The sequence below is a fragment of the Herpailurus yagouaroundi genome, unplaced genomic scaffold (assembly GCF_014898765.1).
Source record: "Herpailurus yagouaroundi ecotype Mexico unplaced genomic scaffold, PumYag 77, whole genome shotgun sequence".
In the NCBI taxonomy this organism is placed as follows: Eukaryota; Metazoa; Chordata; class Mammalia; order Carnivora; family Felidae; genus Herpailurus; species Herpailurus yagouaroundi.
The window spans coordinates 41,149,113-41,171,403 of NW_024412388.1; the positions used below are offsets into that span (position 1 = coordinate 41,149,113).

A 22,291-nucleotide genomic window follows, 5' to 3' on the forward strand; every position below is an offset into this window, starting at 1 on the left:
CTGTGCCTCTTGGATTTCAATGCCTTTTTCCTTCCCCAGTTCAGGGAAGTTCTCAGCTTTATTATTTCTTCAAGTACTCCTTCAGCACCTTTCCCTCTCTCTTCCTTCTCTGGGATACCAATTATGCGTATATTATTTCTTTTTAGTGTATCACTTAGTTCTCTAATTTTCCCCTCATACTCCTGGATTTTTTTATCTCTCTTTTTCTCAGCTTCCTCTTTTTCCATAACTTTATCTTCTAGTTCACCTATTCTCTCCTCTGCCTCTTCAATCCGAGCTGTTGTTGTTTCCATTTTGTTTTGCATTTCGTTTAAAGCGCTTTTCAGCTCCTCGTGACTGTTCCTTAGTCCCTTGATCTCTGTAGCAAGAGGTTCTCTGCTGTCCTCTATACTGTTTTCAAGCCCGGTGATTAATTTTATGACTATTATTCTAAATTCACTTTCTGTTATATTATTTAAATCCTTTTTGATCAGTTCATTAGCTGTTGTTATTTCCTGGAGATTCTTCTGAGGGGAATTCTTCCGCTTGGTCATTTTGGATAGTCCCTGGCGTGGTGAGGACCTGCAGGGCACTTCCCCTGTGCTGTGGTGTATAACTGGAGTTGGTGGGTGGAGCCGCCGTCAGACCTGATGTCTGCCCCCAGCCCACCGCTGGGGCCACAGTCAGACTGGTGTGTGCCTTCTCTTCCCCTCTCCTAGGGGCGGGATTCACTGTGGGGTCGTGGCCCGTCTGGGCTACTTGTACACTGCCAGGCTTGTGATGCTGGGGATCTGGCATATTAGCTGGGGTGGGTAGGCAAGGTGCACGGGGGCAGGAGGGGCAGGCTTAGCTTGCTTCTCCTTAGGTGATCCACTTCAGGAGGGGCCCTGTGGCAGTGGGAGGGAGTCAGATCCGCTGCTGGAGGGATGGATCCGCAGAAGCACAGAGTTGGTTGTTTGCGCGGAGCGAGCAAGTTCCCTGGCAGGAACTGGTTCCCTTTGGGATTTTGGCTGGGGATGGGCGGGGGAGATGGCGCTGGCGAGCGCCTTTGTTCCCCACCAAACTGAGCTCAGCAGCTCTCTGGGGGCTCAGCAGCTCTCCCTCCCTTTATCCTCCAGCCTTCCCGCTTTCTGAGCAGAGCTGTTAACTTATGACCTCCCAGACGCTAAGTCGCACTTGCTGTCGGAACACAGTCCGTGAGCCCCCTCCGCTTTTGCCAGCCAGACTCAGGGGCTCTGCTTGGCCGGCGAGCTGCCCCTCCGCCCCGGCTCCCTCCCGCCAGTCCGTGGAGCGCGCACCGCCTCGCCGCCCTTCCTACCCTCTTCCGTGGGCCTCTCGTCTGCGCTTGGCTCCGGAGACTCCGTTCTGCTAATCCTCTGGCGGTTTTCTGGGTTATTTAGGCAGGTGTAGGTGGAATCTAAGTGATCAGCAGGACGCGCGGTGAGCCCAGCGTCCTCCTACGCCGCCATCTTCCCTCTCCCTTCTATAGCATTTTTTATTTCATCTTGACTAGCTTTACTTCTTTTATCTCCGCAGAAGTGATTCTAATCTATTTTCAACCCTAGCTAGTATTTTTATTATCGTGATTCTAAATTCTGCTTCAGACATCTTGCTTGTATCTGTGTTGATTAACTCCCTGGCTGTCATTTGTTCCTGTTCTTTTTTGGGGGTGAATTCCTTCATTTTGCCATTTTGAAGGAAGAAAAGGAATTAATTAGGTAAAAAACATTAATATTTAAAAATTGAAAACAACACACACACACACACACACACACACAAATCAAATAAATGTTGCTATATCCTAGTTGTGTTTTGGTCTGGTTGTTGAAAGGAGCTTGATAGATTAGAGAAAAAAAGGAAAGATAAGAAAAAAAAAGAGAGAGAAAAGAGTGGGAAAAAAGGAAAATGTTTGAAAATTTGAAAAAATGAATACAATGAAATAGAATAAAATGAAATTATGGAAGTAAAATAGAATTTTGAAAATTTACAGAAAATTTAAAAATATACTGGAAAAAACTAAAGAAAAATATTTTTAATAAAAATCAAAAATAATAACAAAATTTTCTCTTTCTGTATTCAAGAATAAGAAAAGAAAAGAAAAAGAAAAAAGAAAAAGAATTGGACCAGCAAACAGCTGAAGTACAATTGAAATTACATCGGTTCCCCCTCAAACAGTGAAGCCCTTTATAGTCCATAAACTAAGCATGCAGAGACTTCCTGAAGATCGAGGTGGGCCCCATTGGGTGGGGCTTAGTGTAATGGCTCTATTCCCCCCTAGATGGCGCTGCTTGGCTTACTGGGGTAGATTGTTGTGGCACTTGTAGGGGTGTGTGCGCATGTGTGGGAGGGGTGAAAATAGCGTCACCCAGCTACCCTGTCTATAGTATGGGAACTCTGTTCTCCCTGATCAGCAATTGCACACCCATCCTTTGTCTCCAGCTTTTGTCCACTCCTCGCTTTTACACTGTCAGTGACCAAGCCATCAGGTTGTGAGGCAGCACCTCCCTCCTGGGTTTTATCTCAGATGTGGCTGTGTTTCAACTCCTCATTTCTGAGGGACTGCAGCTTTCACCCATTCTAACCCTCTGAGGGAGAGTCTCACCAAGCAATGTACAGGTGCCTGCCTGCTCCCAGGAACATTTGCGAGACTGTGCTATTGCCGATCCCCAGAGACTGCGGCTGGGTGCCAGCCTGCTCCAGGAAAAGTTCACGTGATTGTGTAGCAACAGTGTTTCAGGGATTATGGAAGTCACAACACATATCTGGCACCAGGCTTCTCACTTAATGTCCTTGTTCCAGCACCAGTGAGTGTGGTTGTTCTCCAGGGTCTGCTGGAATCTTTGTCTGTGGGTGGCCACACAGCCTCTACCAAATGTCCTCCCAGCAAGGGAACTGCCTCTCCCCATGTGGCCTGAGGACCCCTTGGACCTTGCTAACTATTCCTAGGAATTCGCCCTTCCCACCAGAGGACTGCCAGCTATCGAGCTGTAGAGTTGCAGACTCTGTGCTCCCCCTATTTATAGAGTCTTCAGAGTCTGAAACTCCACAGCTCGATATCTGGAATGGAATTTAAATCCTCTCCTTTCTCCTTTCTCTTTTTTTTTTTTTCAACGTTTATTTATTTTTGGGACAGAGAGAGACAGAGCATGAATGGGCGAAGGGCAGAGAGAGAGGGAGACACAGAATTGGAAACAGGCTCCAGGCTCCAAGCCATCAGCCCAGAGCCCGACGCGGGGCTCGAACTCACAGACCGTGAGATCGTGACCTGGTTGAAGTCGGACGCTTAACCGACTGCGCCACCCAGGCGCCCCTCTCCTTTCTCTTTTTTTGTTCAGTCCCTAGCATACTCTTTCTTTTCTCATCAGCTGCTTTCAGGTATCGGGGGTGGGGGGAAGCTTTCCCGTACTCTCCCCACCTCCATCTCCATCCTCTCTCTGCAAGCAAAAACAGCTCCCCGCCTTTTGCGATTTCTGTCTTCCCCAGTTCACCTCTCCGCACCATGTACCTGTTGAGTTCTGTGGTTCAGGTTGTGCATATTGCTGTGTTAATCCTCAAATCAGTTTTTTTTTGTTTTTTGTTTTTTTTTGTATGCAGGATGGTTTAGTGTTGATCTGGCTGTATTTCAGGGACAAGAGATGCAAAAAAACTTCCATGCTGTTCCGCCATCTTGGCCCCTCCTAATTTAGTATTTTAAAGGGTAATTTTTAGTACATCCAATTTTTGGCTTAGAACTTCCTTTAAATACAATTATTCCCTCTCCCCAACCACCATTAAGATACAATTCAATTGTATCTTTACTTCTTCTTTCCTAAGAGTTTTCATTTAATGTGTTAATATGTTTTTGGTAAAATATTTATTTCCTAAGGCATTATTTTTTAAAGAGAAATTGCAGTATTCATTTATTAAAGCAAAAGCAGTATTATATAAAGTGCTTGTCGGTTGGAACTGGAAATGTATTTATTTTTTAGATGCTCATTGGGTTGACTTGGCATGACTCTGGTGGGATGTAAATGAAGTCTTCATTCAGGTAAATATAAATAATAATGAACAAATGAATGTTTGTTAAAATAATACTCTATTAATACACATCAAATAATACACACCAAAGTGCTTCCAGATGAAAGAATATGAGACATGACTGCAATACCTAAGAGACATAGAAATAATATTTATAATGATTGTGCACAGGCAAATATACTTCTCAAAAGAAAGCACTATTTTGTTGAGGTTGCTATCAAGGGGAAAAAGTACAACACTTTTTATATTCCTCAGGATTATCCTTCTACAGCATATAAAAATTTGGAGGGAATAGGAAGACAAGGAAAATACTTGTTGAGTTAGGATTTGGGAATTATTTTCATTTTAATAAAATTTTAGAGTTTAATTAGATGTAAACATTATTAAAGTCTATTTTTAAGACAGGTCAAAAATTGTTCTTTATTTTGCCATATTAAGGAGAGGAAGACTCTAAAACTTTTAAGAATGTTGAAAATAACAGAAAAAAATCTTAAAAGTATTCTTTAAAAAGCACTTCAAACTGTTCTCTTAATCAAGGAAACTGGGGCGCCTGGGTGGCGTTCGACTTCAGCCAGGTCACGATCTCGCGGTCCGGGAGTTCGAGCCCCGCGTCGGGCTCTGGGCTGATGGCTCAGAGCCTGGAGCCTGTTTCCGATTCTGTGTCTCCCTCTCTCTCTGCCCCTTCCCCGTTCATGCTCTGTCTCTCTCTGTCCCAAAAATAAATAAATGTTGAAAAAAAAAATTCTAATCAAGGAAACTGTCGATCTTCCTCAGCAGTGGGAAGGAAACAAAGGATGTAGATGAAAGCACTGTGATTTGTCCAAAAAGGATTTAGCTATTTAAAAATTCCATATGTTTTTTTAACCTTTTGATTTATTTAGTCTTATGCTTTTTGGCATAATTGAAACTTCCATAGCTGGTCTTCATGAGAGGTGTGTGTCTACATTAATAAAAGAAAGGAATATTTGTTAGAGAACTGCAGCATTAATTTTATATTTTGAATATTTTTAAAGAAGGATAACAATCCTTTTTTCTTTATTCAACAACTTTTGAGAGAGATTTTGCAATTTTTTATTTTTCAGAAGGTTAAAATAGTGTCTTGGATGGGAAGTTTGAATTATGTAACAAACAATGTCAGGTTTTCAGAATCTTCTGCAAAAACCTGCTGCTGGGACCCTAAGAAGAAAGGGACACTCAAACACAGAGAAGAATCAGCTCCTGTTGAATTTCCAGAAAGTCAGTCACTGTCCTCCATCACAAAGACTGAAGGAGGTGCTCCTTTCATTTTGTAATTCTCCTTTGCCTCAGGTAAGAACTTCCAGGACTATCCCTGCTGTGCATTTGGGAAGGTGAGGAGGGCAGGAGTTCTGCAGGGGTTGGGAAATGAAGAAGACTTGGATTGTACTGTTCTAGTTTCTCCTGTTCTAATGCTGCAGGGGGGACTTACCTGGAAAGGGAGATGAAAAATTCCCCTGCTCAAATGAGAAGAAATGCAGATATAGTAAATGTATTTCTACGTGACTGCCAAGACCTTTGCCCTTTCTTTGAAATTACCATCCCCCCAGCTTCAACTCTTGCTGTAGGGATTAGGTGTCCATGACTGTACTAGGTGACTCCACCCTCAGCATCCTTTTGACTATAGCAGAATGGATCAGAGTTCACACCTGGTCCAAGTTGAGTCAAAATCTTTTTTTTTTTTCTTAGAAATTTCTAATTGGTATCCAAAGTTGATAGAATTCAACTGGGGAAACCAGAGGCTGTCTGAATCAACTCCAAAACTGGGGGGTTGCTGGGCTTTTTCAGGATGTTTGTATGAAGGTGAGGGCAGGCCAGAGCCATTTATGGCCAGGCATTCTGAGTTTGAATTCCACCTCTGCCATTTATTCAGTGTGTAACATTGGGCACATTAATCTTCCCCAAGGTTGTTTCCAAGTAAGAAAGATTCAGTTAAGAGTGCTTACCTTGCAGCACTGATGGGAAGATTAAATGAGGTAAATGATGTGAAATCAATATGGTTGGTTGGTTGTGGGCAATGTTTTTGTAATGAAATTGAATAAAATAGAAAATATCAGGCTATGATATGACACATGGGTGGGACACATAGTAAGGGTTAGTATTATTTTATGAAAGTTTGTTTCAGATATGTATGTATCTAAATGTGTATGTAAACTGGGTCATGATGGAAAATGTATTTCTTACATGTTAGTGGTGGTAACTTTTTTCTTATATTTAAAACTAGTATCGCTCAACATATAGTCCAGAGATACCTTTATTACAATCATCTGATCCTGTTAAAAAAACAGTTTCTTTAATTCCACTGCCCAGAATCAGAATTTCTGAGGGCAGAGTCCAAGAATCTACATTTCAGCTTCTTTCCCAGATATGTCTTACACACACTGAAATTTGAGAACCAGAGCTTTACGCCTTCAGAAAGTGTTAAAATCCTAGCTATTATTTATATAATTAAACTCATTCCTTTGTTCAAACTCTATTTATGGAACACAACTGTACTAGGAACTCTGTGAGGGGCATAGAGGAGAAAGCACTTTATTTTGAGTTATGTAGCATATGTCAACATAGGTGTCTGGTATTTTGGTTGGTCTAACATATATTGTTGCATTTGACTTCTTGTTTACAAAAGACAACTAACTCTGAGGCAGGAACTCCCGACCATTACATTTTTAAGAGTTTACAATTTTCCCAAGGTATCGATCCCCCTCAGCACTCAGAAGGGTGAATTATGAGAAGTTTCCTATATTTCCCTAATGTGTCATTTTGGGAAACATTACCAAAGGCACAATATTGTTTTAAAAAGTTGTAACTGATAGTCAAATGTGGATTAGAATTCATGTACTACAGCCCACTGCCTAAAATGTGGTCCACAGACCAGAAGCACTGTCATCATCTGGAAGTTTGTTAGAAATTCAGAATCACAGACCCAACCCAGACCTACATTAATGTTGAGAAGCACTGTTAAAGGAAACATGTGATCAGTTAGCTAGCTTTTATTAACAACTTCATGCAAAGGTAACAATATCCTGAAAAATAATTATTTAAAGTATACCCACTACCACATCAGCACAAACATTGGTGTTTCATAAGTATTGTTTCCTAAGTATAAAATCATACGATAATTGTAGACATTTTTGGAAATTCATAAAATGGGAGAATTTACTGATAAAAAATGTTTTCATAATTCCATTCCCTTTTCTTCAATAAAACATAAAAATATACATATTTTACAAAATTGGAATTATACCATACAAGTAGATTTATATTTTACTCTTCATTTGATTTATCATGAGTATTTTCAGTAGTACTTTTTAAAAAAATTTAAGGGGTGAAGGGGAGTGGGGAGTATAGGCTTCTAGTTATAGAATGAATAAGACACAGAGATGAAAGGTACAGTGTCCAGAATATAGTCAATGGTATTGTAATGCATTGTATGGTGACAGAAGGTAGCTACATTTGTGGATAACATAACATAACAAATAGAGTTGTCAAACCACTAAGTTTTTCACCTGAAATGAATGTAACATTGTGTATCAACTATATTTCAATTTAAAAATTCATTTAAATTAAAACCATTAGGGTAGGTGGCTCAGTCAGGTCACCATTGGACTTTCAATTTGGGTTCAGGTCATAATCCCAGGGTTGTGGGATCAAGACCTGTGACAGGCTCTGCGCTGAGTGTGGAGCCTGCTTAAGATTCTCTCTCTATCTCTCTCTCTGCCCCTTTCCCCCACTCTCACACACACACACTCTCTCTCTCTCTAAAATAAAAAGAAAAAATAAAAAAATAAAAAAGCAATTAAAACACAAACAGGTAGTACTTAGTTAAAATTCCTTTAGTATAGATAAGATAAAATATGAATGTAGGCAGGACATAAATGTGACATCCAATTCTAAAATATCAAGTTTAAAAGGGCCTTAGATATTATTTTGTTTAAACTTTTTAGTTAATAGTTGGAGAAATTTAAACCCGTGAAGCAAAAGTGATAATTTTCCTAGGTAAACAAATTTATTGATTGAATTATTATTATTTGTCAGGATCTGTGGGAGGGTGACATGGAACTTCTTTTGCTAACACTGGAACAGTGCCAGGCCAAGCTGGATGGTTGGTTACCTGATTACTAGGCATTAGAGACAGAACAATTTATGGGATCTGGCCTCTGCTATCAACTTGGAGAGACACCTTTGTGAACATGTCACTACAATATTGTGTGATAAATACCAGAAGAGCACCCAGACAGTGAAAGACAAGACTTCTGGGATCCTGAAGCCTCTAGTACAAGAAAGGAGTTAGTCAGATGAGAGTAGTAGGAAGGGGGTAGTTTGGAAAGCATTCTAGTCTGAAGGATCACTGTAATAAAAGACATGATAGTGAAAAATAATACTAAGAATTTACTGACAATTCACTGTGCCAGGCACTACGCTATTGATTATCTCCTTTAATACAACCCCAATAAGATTGGATTTGTTGCATAAGTGATGAAGATACCACTGGAGGGTTCTAAGCAGGAGAGTGATATAACTGTGTACTTTAAAGATCACGGCTCATTCTGGCAGTATGTAAAGTGTGTTTAAAAATTTATATATCCACTATGTGTATGCTATTTTGAAATACCCTTACCTTAATATCATCCCCCAAACTCAGTTTCATAAGAGGGATTCCAGATTCTTAGTATCATTTAAAACCAAATTTGTCCAGTACCTTAACTCTTCTATTCTACTTCTTCTATTTCTTTCTATTTCTTCTATTGGCTTTCTACCAATGTACAAAGTCCAGTAAGGAAATTTTATTACGTTTTGTAACGTGGGCTCCCTCTGTTGACTGTGTAGCAATAAAACAGCAACCATTTGAAATCAAGCAGAAACAAATGCTTTTGATCTTTACAGTAATTCTTTTTTGTTTCTAGGAAAATCAGAGGTGTTTGCCCCTAAGTTACAGTGATTTATAAAGTATTTAAGTGCATATATGACCCAGTTTTTGAGTCATTTAAGTTTTAACCAAAGAAAATATTTTTATAATTGCAGTCACCATTTTCACTGATATATTCCATTTCTTCATCAAAGAGCCATTTACATTCATTAAGCTGGACAGCTGTTTGAATTTCATAATAGAATTATCCAGGCTTTCATTTCCTATCATACCCACAGTCATACAAATGAACTTTATTATTATCACTTATTAGTAATAATCACTCATTAGGAATGTCATTTCTGTATGATTACCAGATCACCTAAAACCATGTCAGGTTGGCTCCCATCCACTCCAACTGAATGCCTGGCAGAAGCTACAGAGAGAGCTGCACCATGTGGGCTTGCCCTTTTAGGACTATAGACAGAGTCATTCTCTCATTCAACAAATACCTACTGGCACTTGCTCTGAACCAGGTCTGTGCTTGGGAGGCAAACTAGTAACATAGACCTTGCTTCCAAGAACCCTTTGGTCTAGTGAGAGGGATATTTGACATCTGAAGCAATACCTCTAACTTGAAGCAGACCATAAGTGTAATTACAGTAGTACATACAACACGCCATAAAGCAGAAGGATATATTAAATACAATTGAGAGAATTCAGGCAGACATTGTGGAGAGGATACTGTTTGGCCTGAAAAGAACCTAAGCTCTGTGATGGCAAGAATTTTTCCTGTTTTATTCACTGCTATATCCTAAGTTCCTGCAATTGTGACTGGCACATAATAAATAGCTATTGAATAAACCAGTAGATTACAAAGCAAATAAGAATTTTACTGAAAGAAAAAGACAGGGGAAAAAAAACTTCTTTTTTGAAAAGACTTATCCTCAGAACCATGGAAATTATTACCTTTTGTTTGTTTAACCTGCCTAAACCCTTCTCCTGGATCTCCATTATCTTTAGGATAAAATATTGTCCCCTGTCTGCTTCTCTTGAGTTTTATCTATGTATCCCACCCCAAGCCATTAGAGTAGACAGATGTCTGGTGTGGAACCAGACATTCTGTATGTCACCTATCAGTCCAAGAAAGTAAAGATAAAGAATATTATGTTATGGTGTGAATTGCTCATATACCAGCTAATATAAACTATAATATAGGTTACTAATGAACATACTGATCCTCTGTGTATGTGTTTCAAATTGGGACCATCCAGTTTCAAGTAACAGAAAATTGAATTTAAATGGGCTTAACTAATGAAAGGTTTTATTGGCAAATATAACTGAAAATAAGTAATTGGGCAGACTTCAGTGCAGTTCAACCAGGGCTTCTCCTCAATTGCTCTTCAGTAGTCTCATTTCTGACCTCCTATATATGTAGCTTGTAATCCTTGGACTGGCTTCCCCTATGGACACAAATTAGCAGCTAGAAAGACTATATGCTTTTTTGTTTGTTTGTTTACATGCAGTGGGAGAGAGCATCATTTCTTAAAACCAGTGAATAAAAGTCCCAAACTTGACTAAACTATCCCTGAAATATCTTCTGTAGTCAGAGGACTGCCAAATTTGATTGATTTGCACTTCATTTACCAGAACAAATCATCATGTCAAGGGGCATAAGATGATTCTACTTGGTTTCTGTCAGTCAGAGGCCACCTCTAGAGCTGGGTTTAGAGTCAATTACATGGATAAGGAGTAGCTCCAAAAGGAAAATATGGGAATGGTTAGAAAGGCAGAGGGAAAGTAAATGCTGGATAGGCAACTAATGAACCTCTGACATATGTAACTTTTTTGATTGACAAACATACATCAAGAGTTAGTATTTCTTGCTAACTGTAAAGCTACAAAGTTTTGAATTTCTTTTACCATTGTCCCATCACATATTCAGCTCTCTCTCCCCAGGACCCCCCTTTTGCCTAACGAATGCTTATTGACTTTTAAGGAATACTCTTACCAGGTTGTCTGGGTGGCTCAGTCAGTTAAGTATCTGACTTTGGTTCAGGTCATGGATCTCATGGTTTGTGGGTTTGAGCCTCATGTTGGGCTCTGTGCTGACAGTTCAGAGCCTAGAGCCTGCTTTGGAGTCTGTGTTGTGTCTCCCTCTTTCTCTGTCCCTCACCAACTCGGTCTCTCTCTCTTTCTCTCACAAAAATAAATAAACATTAAAAATTTTTTTAATTAAAAAAAAAAAAAAAAGGAATACTCTTACCTGGAAAGGTTTCCCTGACTCTCAGTCTAGTTAAGCACCTACACAAGGATCTCACAGCCCCCTGGTTTTCCTCCAGGGCAGCATGTGACATACTGAAATGTGTTTATCTGTTTCCATGGTGGCCTTCCCATAGGCAAGGGGCTCCTCAAGGATAGTGTTATCAGATGCTTTCGTTAAGAGTAACAGAAACCTAACACAAATGGACTTAAACAATAGATAATGTATTATTTCTCAAAATAGGAATATTGTTCTATGAGTAAGGCAATATCCAGGATTGGTTGATACAGCGGTTCAACAGTGTCATCAAGAGCCCATGCTCTTTCCATCTCTCTGCCATCATCAGTGTTAACTTTATCCTCAGGCTGCTAACAGGGTGGCTACAAAAGTTTCAGGCATCACATAATCCAGAGGAAGAAGAGGAACTATCCCATTCTTTGGAATAAGAAAACATTTTCCCGAAGCTCCCCTGCAGACTTTCGTTCATCTTTTTGGCCATCTCTAAATTGGTCAGTGGCAAGGGGAATAATATTACCACACAGAGTTTTAGGATAATTATCCAAGGTAGGGTGGAAATTGCTAATTGTTTATGTTGGTTACTACAATAAGGTTTTGTTACTCTTCATCCCCTGGATTCTGACACTCTGCAGCTCTGTGCATCTCTATGGTTATGTGCATCTGTCTTTTTGACTCCATTTCCCACCCCACCCTGAAACTCACTACCATGGTCATACTCTATACCCTATCCTTACCCTGCACCCCCCCCCCCCATATTTCCATCCCACTGTCTTTAGTACTCCAACAGTCCTTCAGTCCCACAGGTATTTATATTCCACTGATGATGCTACCACCTTTTTACTGTCCCTTGTCCTCTTCATGTCCTCACTTGCCTTCCTACCCAACTTAAATATCATGGTCAATCATTATAATCACTCCCTTGTTTATTTTCAACTCCATTGCCTCCCTTCGTTTCGTGATACTCTTTGGTAAGAATGCAAACCTGCTCACATCCAACTCTGAGCTTATTCTGTGCACCAAGACCCCTGTGTATGACTGGAGAAAAACAAACAGCAATGTTAATTAGTCTTATTCTACTCTTATTGGGTCTTTACCACTGGATAGAAAAGCTGCTCAGCAATCACAATACATTCAGTAGCCCAACTGGTGAATTCTAGTCCAACCAGTCCATTCTCCTAGATGATGTCCATCAGATCTCCCATCTCCTAAAACTTCCAGCACCTCCTTTCATGTGCTTGCCTTTGGCTGCTTACTCTGCTTTTTATTTTGCTGAGAATTCTTTTCTCAGCAACTAGAAGAGAACTTCCTTAGGTACCTACTGACACATCTAGCCACGTAGCTGCATCCATGCCCATACCCTTTGCTTTCTCTGTTAATGTAGATTCACAGCCCATGAAACTAGCAGACCAATCCCTCTTCTTGGACAGTAGATCCCATCTCTTTTCACTAACTCAAAGATATTGCCCTAGCAATTCTCCCACTCTATGCTGCATCACCATATTCTTCTTTTCTACTAAATCAGTGGTTCTCAATTATAGGTGATTTTGCCCGCTCCCCTCCTTCTACCTTCTAGGGAACATTTAGCATGTCTAGAGACCCTTATGGCTACCACAACTGGGGAGGTGGGTGGGGGCATTACTATTCATTTAGTCGATAGAACACCAGGGATGTTTCTAAACATCTTACAATGCGAAGGATGGCCCTCCACAACAAAACATTATTCTGCCAAAAATATCAGTAGTGCCAAAGTTGAGAAACACTGAACTAGAACATTTCTTATAAGCACACACACAAATGCTAGTATTTCTCCTATCTTAAAAATTACCCTCTCCTGATTTCATATTCCCTTCCAACTTCAACTCTTATTTCCTGCTACTCTTTACTGTAAATGTCTCCAGAAACATTTCCTTCATTTGATTCCTAGAATGAAACTACATTCTTCTGGTTTTCTTTATAATTTTAATAATTCCTTCTAGTCTCCTTTTCTAATTTCTTATGTCCTGACCTCTAAATGTTGGAGTGCCCAGACCTCAGTCCTTGGATTTTTTCTTCTGTATACTCACTTCCTTTGTTGCCTCATATGGCTTCAAATAACATCTACATGTTGATGAATCCCAAATTTTTATCTCTAGCCTGGACCTCTCCCCTGAGTTCCAGGTCCATATATCCAATTGCTTATTCACCTTCTCCACCTGAATGTTTAATATGTATATAAAGCTTGGCATGTCTGAACTGAGCTCCAGATCTTTCCCTTAAAACCTGCTTCTTACTCAGTGTTATTCATCAAAGTAAACTACAATTCTATTTTTCAATTTCCTCAGTGTAAAACCTTGGTGTCATCCTTGACTCCACTCTTTCACAGTTCAATTTGATCCATCATCAAACTTACCAAGTATACCTTTAAAATATAGTATATCCAGAATCAGACCACTTACTACCTCTATTGCTATCTTCCTGATCCTAGCCACCATCACTCTCCCCTGGATTATTGTAATAGCCTCCTAGCTTATCTCCACTTTGATCCTCCTTCAGTGTATTATCAACACTTCAACCAGAATGAAAATATGAAATAATAAAGTAAATCATATCACTTCTTGATTCAAAAACTGTCCAATGGCTACTCATCTTTCTCAGAATAAAAGTGAAAATTTTTATAATTTTTACTCTGCCCCAGTTACATTGGACTCTTTGCTGTACCTAGATCATATCAAGCAACACTCCAGCCTCACAGCCTTTGCACTTGCTCTTCTATATACCTAGAATGTTCTCCTTTTTGTGAAAATGCAAGGTATTCGTTCAAAATCATCTTCCTAGATGGGCCTTTCCTGACCTGTCCATCTCATTGATACTTCCTGTCCCTCTTCCCTGCTTTATATTTCTTCCTGGGCTCTTACCACTATCTAAAATATTATATATTTTACATATTTATTTGTTTGTCTCTCCCTAACAGAATGTAAGTTCCATGAAAGCATGTCTCTTTTGTTTACTCTTGTATCCACAGTGCCTAGAACAATGCATCACACATAGTAGGTTCTCCACACTTATTTGTGGAAAGAATGAGCCAACCACAATGACCAAGGATAGTCTGTGTCTGTTATCTGAATCCTTGGGTGCCCAACAGAGGCACAGAATAAGAACTAGTAAAATAAATGAATCTTCATTGTTGTCTTGAATAGTTGTGACTGTCATGTGTCTCAGTGCTTTCTTGATTCAGATGGATAAAAGTTTCTTCTCTTTCCTCATCCCTCAAATATTTCTGTGGGGAGACAATGATCTCCCTGGGCACTCTTCCTAAGTTACTTAGTATCTAGGGTCTCTCTTTTCCCTTTCTCCTTTTCCTGGAACTTTTACCCTGAAACCCTGTACCCCAGCCAAGCCCTGGGTATATATGAACCATCACTCCTGTGGGCTCCATTTCTAGAACACCTGTACTTTCCACCTAATTTTAGGTGCCTGACACCCTTATCAGACTGGTTTCTCTTTCATGGAAAGGATGATATTTGACTTTTCTGTGTGCTTCTACTTGGTATAGGGCCCAGAATATCATAGACACTTTACAAATGGTACTTGGACTAAACTTCTGCCTATTTATTTTCTGTCATTTTGTAGTCCTTATTCTCTCCACACTTCTATGTAGCTACCATAATATCTTAGTAAATTTATTAGTAGCATGTCCCTATGGTGTTGTGATTAAGAGCATTAGGCTTTGGAATTCAAAAGACTGAGTCCTGGCTCCGTATCTTACAGGTTATGTAAATTTGGGCAAGGTACTTAATCTCTCTAGCCTCTCTTTCACTATGGATAAAATGGAAATAATAAGACTACAGAAGTTATGGTGAAGATGAAATTCAATAGTGTATACTAAGCCCTATCACTCTAGCTCATAATAGCTCAATGAATGATAACAATAATATTCTCTAGTCAAGAACAACAACAACAATAATACCACAATGAATTTCTTGAGAATCAGGGACTGTGATTCTAGCATCTAGAGAATATGAACCTTGTGAGGGAGGAAAATGATGAGATGTGGGGCTGGTGAAGCAGCTGCCGCCTCATTAGGAAAGGTTAAGGAAGTTAGCCTTTATTCTTTAGATTTAATGAGGAATAGTAAACACCTAATACAAAGAGCAAGCTAATGATGATATTTGTGAGTACCAAAAGGGGAAGACCAAGAGAACTGTGTGGGACCGTGTTAACAACTCATTGAACTTTATGGTGACTGACATCAGTAATACATTCAAGCCATAGTTACATGATGTCAGCTTTTCAGATGAAAACAGAAAACTTCAGTCAAACATCTGGTTGTTTAGTCTACCCAACATCAAAGACCTGGCTGTTCTGAAACTTTCAGATGTTTGGCCCAATGGTTTAGTTTTCATCTTCATCTAAGAGGTCTGGTAGACACAATCACTATGATTTTTGTCAGCTTTAGGTTTGAGGTTTAGGTTTTTTTTCAATTATGAAAACATTTTTATGACAGCATAAAAGGAATTTTTTAAAAATAAAAACAAAACTTCCATAATTCTACTTTTCTAAAACAACTGGTTTTATTCTTGCATATTCCCTTTATAACATAAAGTTTATATTGCTTACCCACAGTGGACATATGTTTGTGTCCTTTTCTTCGCACTTAGTGTTATATGGTAATTTTTAAATTTTAGCATAAGTCATATTTGAAAATAATTACTATATAATATTATCAAGTGGATGTGTTAGGCATGTACTAAACTTTAGCATCCTGAGACTGTTTGGAAATTTTTATTACCTCTAACTTTTCATTAAAATGAATAACTTCTTTGTTGCTTGATTTTTTCCCCCCTGTAAATAATTGCATAGGATAGCTGGTTAAAGGTTAAAGTGTTTTTATGACTCATTGTAGGTTTTGATATTCTAAAAAAACTATATTAATTCATACTGATAACAACAATGCATGAGCTCCTTATTTCACCACAATCTTATCAACATTGATGTTATAATTTCAGTGTTTTTATTTTAGTCAATTGAACCAGTTCTAGCATAATAACATATATAATATGTTATATATTATATATAACATGTTTTATATATAATATATATTATAATTTACATATGTGCTTATCTTTCCTCCTCTCCAAAAACATCAGTAAAATGAGAACAAATGATTGTTTAATGCTGTCAACTCACGAGGAAAAAGAATGCAGGAGAAGTTGTCAGTAGACACATTTTTAGAAGAGGAAAAAGTGAATAGGGTTGAGGAAGCTGAAGTGTATGCTGAGTGAAGATTCCAGTGGGAAGCTATGGAAACAAATAAGGATAAGAATAATATTGTATTATTATATATCTTAGTTGATATCAGGCATTGTTCTAAGCATTTTACATATATAAACTCATTTAATCCTCACAATATCCTTTGAGGTAGGTACTATTATTTTCACCAGTTTACAAATGAGGAAACTGAAGCATGAGGTCAAATAACTTGTCCAAGTTCACATAGCCAAATTTCAAGCCCAGACTATCTAGGTTCAAAGTCTATTTCCTTACCCACTACATTGTACTGCCATTTGAGAAAGGCTCAGTAATTTGAGGCATGGAATATTGTGGAAGGCAGGAATGAGAAATTGGCTGAATGATGTCTATATAGAGAGAACTTAGACTTGCAGAGTTCTTCCCCCAATTCATCTAATCAGGCTAGATCTCCCTATCCTGGCAGCAGATCAAATCCATAGATTTGATCTATGGAAAATTTGCACCTCTGAAGCCAAGGCCCAGAGAAATTAAGCACTTAGCATGGGGAGAGAAGGGACAACAGAAAATGGGGGAATTAAGTGAATGTCCACTTACTGAATGGTGAGGCCTCTAGTCCCCTTGTCCTACTTAGCTTAGAGTACTTGGATAGTCAGGCAGCAATACCTGCCTCTGCTATCCAAGGGAAGAGTCTGGAGAAACTGACCAGCTTAATAAAAAAAAGAACTACAAATATTGATATTGTGAGATCCACAGCAAAATGGTCAGGTAACTCCCCTATTAATCTATAGTGAAGCCACCAGTTGACAATCCCATTACTCACACAGAGCTTCCAATTGACATTTTAGTACCTCACCACTAAATATGAAGGGCTGCAAAATTTCACCAAATATTTGAAGAAAGACGACAAAATGGGAGAAGCCAAAAGAAATAGAAAAATGGAACTCAAAGAAAACAGACAAACTAGGGAGTAGAAGAAAAATTTTAATTGATCATCAATGTACTTAGAAAGTAGAATAGTTATTGCATTCATGACACAAGAGGAGGATGCTTTCTTTAAAAGAAAGAAAGAAAGAAAGAAAGAAAGAAAGAAAGAAAGAAAAAAGGCAGGGTGCCTGTGTGTCTCAGTTAGTTGGGCATCCAACTTTTGCTCAGGTCATGATCTCAGGGATTGTGAGTTCAAGCCCCGCATTGGGCTCTATGCTGACAGCTCAGAGCCTGGAGCCTGCTTTGTATTCTCTCTCTCTCTCTCTCTCTCTCTCTCTCTCTCTCAAAAACAAATAGACATTTAAAAAAAATTTTTTTAAAGAATAAAAAGAGAATAATAACTCATAAAAATTAAAAACATGAAAGTGGAAAACTTAAAAAATCAATAGAAGAATTGGAAATTAAAATTGAACAAAAAGTCAAAGAGTTAAACAAATGAAGAGATAAGAAAACTGGAAGATCAATTCAGCAGATCCCAAATCCAAACAATATAAGTTTCAAAAAGAGAAAGCAAAGAGACAAAGATAAATAAATTATTAAAGGAAGAACATGAGAAAAAATTTCTAGAATAGAAGACACATATTTTCAGTTTGAAAGATGTACTAAAGTCTGTGCCATATAAATTTTTAAAGATGTGTCAAGGTAAATCCTTAAGAAATTTCTGGACACTAGGAGATAAAGAAAATATGCTTAAAATTCCAGGGGAATATAATGGTATAATACAAAGTATAGAGAGAGAACTGAAAGAATATTAAATGTCTCAACAACAAAAAATAGACACTAGAAAAGAAAGTAGCAATGCTTTAAAAGTTCTGTGTCAAGGGGCACCTGGGTGGCTCAGCCAGTGTCTGGCTGAGTGTCTGACTTCAGGTTAGGTCATGATCTATGTTTTGTGAGTTCAAGCCATGCATAGGGCTTGCTGCTGTCAGCTCAGAGCCCTCTTCAGATCCTCTGTCTCCTTCCCTCTCCGCCCTTCCCCTGCTCACACTCTCTCTGTCAAAAATGAATAAACACTTATTTTTAAAAAGTTCTGTGTAAAAATTATTTCCAAGCTAGGATTCTATACCTAGAGAACTGCCAGTCAAGTGGAAAGGTAAAATTAAGGCATAATAAGACTTTCAAAGTCCCTATATATATATATATATATATATATATATACACACACACACACACACACACACACACACACATATATTCAAGAAGCTATTGATGGTATATGTGCCACCAGAATGAGGGAGAAAAAGAGAGAGAAACATGGAATTGGTAAAACAAAAACAAAACAAAACAAAACAAAACAAAACAAAAAAAGTACATACAATGCAGGGGAGAGGCAAAGAGAGTTCCCCAAGATGATAATAAAGGAGAATGTGAGGATTACAGTTGTTTAGCATATTTGAAGATTGGAATAGGAGAATGGAATAAGTTCCAGGACTTATATCTTCAGAAAAATAAATGAAATGGATAAATTATCTGATATATTTGATAATGTAGAAAATAGTGGTATAGAGAACAGAACAAAGGAAAAGATAAAATTATTAATATCTCCAGTAAGAAAAGTACACAAGAAAAGAAATATAACTATAATCCAGTGCTTAGCTTACAGTGAACAATACTTATAATAATTCAAAGAATGAATTTTGGTTTAGTAAAAAATTATATTTTAACTACATTTGGGAGAGGACAATATAGGCCTGGAGTGATGGCAGAGGGCTGAACCCTGTTTCCACAATAGGAATTCAAAAGATGATGTTTAAAGTTGATAAAGCAAAAAGAGTCATTATAAGCATATTATCTTTTAATGGAGGGAAATACCAGAAGAAATAGCTAAGAGAGTTTGGTTAGGGGGGTTGAGGTTAAGGATGGGAGGAGGTGGAGATCACAGTTTTCCATCAGAAGTCTGATAGTATTTTTTGACTTTATAAACAATGTGAATGTATTATTTGATGACTTTTTAAGTTTTAAAATATTTTTGACGGTATTTCATCTGCATTTGAATTCCTTTAACTGAAGATTTTATCATGTGTTTATGTGCTGACTGCGTTACTTAGCAAACATTTATGTGTTAGGCATCTTGCCTGACCCTGGACATAAATAAATGAGCAAAATTAAATCTGTACTCTTAAATAGCTCACAGTACAGGTGAGAGAGAAAGATAAGTAATCAAATAGTAATTAAACAGATGACAAGTGCTGTAATAGAGAATTCTGGAGTGTGCTAGAGGAGGAGGAAGGAGTGCTTTTCTGGCTTTGCCTTAGGAGAGGTGGGTCTGAGCTGCATCACAGAGCAGGGTGGTGGAAGGGAGGGTTTTCCAGGCAAATGGAATTGATGTAAAAAGAGTTGGAGGTGTCAGCAAGTTTTCTTTGTCATGTTTGTTAAGGCAGGATGTGCAGAATGCAGGATTTGCCTCAGCCTTTGTTCAGTTTTATTTGGGTCGGGTCAAGTTTTGTGGCCTTCTGTGGACATTTTAAAATCTCAGAAATGTGCCTGTTTAAATGCCTCTGGGGTCCTGTCTTTGAGGTAGAAATAATGCAAAGGCCAAGAAAAGACTAAAGTATTCAAACTCTTTTTATATGTGTGTTCTTTCATGGCCTCAGTGTGTTTGATTTACCTGCCCTACGTGGAGGACCGCTGAACTGTAGGCAGAGTTTCTGATTTTCTAAATTATGAAAATAAGCTTTTTATCCAAGCCTCTCCAAGCAAAAAACAGGTCACATTTAATCAACTTTCAAAATCATGCCCAGTAGAAACTAGCTATTAGCTATGAAAACAAGCACTAGCCCACTCACTGTTTGTTTCCCTTTCCCCTATCCCCACCACCACTGTCCTAGCTCAGGCCTCCCTGTCAGACATTACAAAGAAGCCCTGACTACTTTCTCTATGCTTCCCATATCCTCCATTCAATCCATTTCCCCTTGCAACCAGATTATTGTTTCTAAAACACAGAACTAATTGTGGCATTCATTTGATTAAAAGAAAGAAGGAAAAGGAAAACAACTTCAAAGCCTCCTCATAGCCCAGAGGATCAAGTGCTTTGTGTAGCATTCCAGGCCTTCCATTACCCGGTCCCAAAGTATATTGCCAGCACATTCACCTACCATTCTTTTCTCATCTTCCCTCCACTTCCTACTACTACTACTACTACTACACACACACACACACACACACACACATACACACACACAAATGTTCTTTCTCTAAATTTCAGCTTCCCTGAAATGTTATTCTTAGGACACAGGGAACTTTCTTGCCATCAAACATTTGCATCAAGTATTTACGTTGTTTTTCCCTCTTAAATGCTCTTTGGCCCACAAATCTCTCTATTTTAAGACCCAGTTTAAATTTTCCTGCTGATGATTAAAAAGCATGATTCTGGTCCACCAAGATCCAATCCAGGCTTACGAAATGTGTGACTTGAGCAAGTCACCTAAACTCTCCTTACTTTAGAAATATTAGTAGGGGATCCGGGGTGGCTCAGTCGGTTAAACATCCAGTGTCCAGCTTCAGCTTAGGTCACGATCTCGCAGTGTCCAGCTTCAGCTCAGGTCACGATCTCGCAGTTCGTGAGTTCAAACCCTTTGTCAGGCTCTGTGCTGACAGCTCAGAGCCTGGAACCTGCTTCGGTTTCCTATCTCGCGCGCTCCCTCTTTCTCTTCCTCAAAAATTAATAAATAAACATTAAATAAAAGAAATAATAGTAGAAAATAACGGTACCTACTTCATAGGGCTGTTGTGAGGCATAAATAACACTTAGAACAATGCCAGGCATGTAGTTTGAGCTCAATGAATGCTACCTATGCTTTAAAATAACAATAAAAGAATGAATGAATAAATAAATAAATAAATAAATAAATAAATAAATAAGATGTCCTCTTTTCTGGGAGGCTTTACTGATTTCCCCAAGGAAAATTAATCATAAACAATTCACATTGCTCTCATACTTCATACAACAAAGAATACGTTCAAAATGGTCTTTTAAATAAAGTTATAGCCTCCAGAACTGTAAGAGAATAAATCTCTGTTGATTTAAAATAAATAAATAAATAAATAAACAGAATTATATTCACTTCTGAAGTCTTTGATTTTATTGGTTTTTTTTTTCTTTTCAATTTTTTATTTACATTCTAGTCAGTTAACATACAGTGCAATATTGGTTATAGGAATAGAATTCAGTGATTCGTCACTTACATACAACACCCAATGCTCAGCATAACAAGTGCCCTCCTGAATACTCATCACCCATCTGTCTCCCCACTTCTCTTCATCAACCCTCAGTTTGTTCTTTATCATTAAGAGTCTCTTGTGGTTTGTTTCCCTTTCTCTTCCCCCCCACCATAGGTTCATCTGTTTTGTTTCTTAAATTCCACATATGAGTGAAATCATATGGTATTTATCTTTCTCTGACTGACTTATTTTGCTTAGCATAATGCACTCTAGCTCCTTCCATGTCCTTGTAAGTGGCAAGAGTTCATTCTTTTTGATGGCGGAATAATATATATAATGGAATATTAATCTGCCATCAAAAAGAATGAAATCTTGCCATTTGCAAGGACATGGATGGAGCTAGAGTAAGAAGATGTGATATATATATATATATATATATATATATATATATATACATATACATATCTTCTTCATCCATTCATCAGTTGATGGACATTTGGACTCTGCATAGCTGGCTATTTTTGACAATGCTGCTATAAACATTAGGGTTCATGTACCCCTTTGGATCTATTTTTGTATCCTTTGGGTAAATACCTAGTAGTGCAATTGCTGGATCATAGGGTAGTTCTGTTTTTTTTTTTTTTTTTTTTTATGATTTAGAATTTTTTTTATTTTTATTTTTATTTTTATTTATTTTTTTTATTTATATATGAAATTTATTGTCAAATTGGGTTCCATACAACACCCAGTGCTCATCCCAAAAGGTGCCCTCCTCAATA

The 22,291-nt window shown here is 38.2% G+C and overlaps 1 long non-coding RNA gene across 1 annotated transcript in view; it reads left to right on the forward strand.

The window, feature by feature from the left end:
• The first annotated feature begins 2,095 nt into the window (after positions 1 to 2,095).
• The window catches only part of LOC121027107 (uncharacterized), a 26,019-nt gene continuing 5,823 nt past the window's right edge, over positions 2,096 to 22,291 (forward strand). The window contains exons 1-3 of the long non-coding RNA XR_005788563.1: positions 2,096 to 2,208; positions 3,948 to 4,006; positions 5,079 to 5,304. This is a non-coding gene — a long non-coding RNA (uncharacterized LOC121027107). The remainder of the gene's footprint in view (positions 2,209 to 3,947; positions 4,007 to 5,078; positions 5,305 to 22,291) is intronic.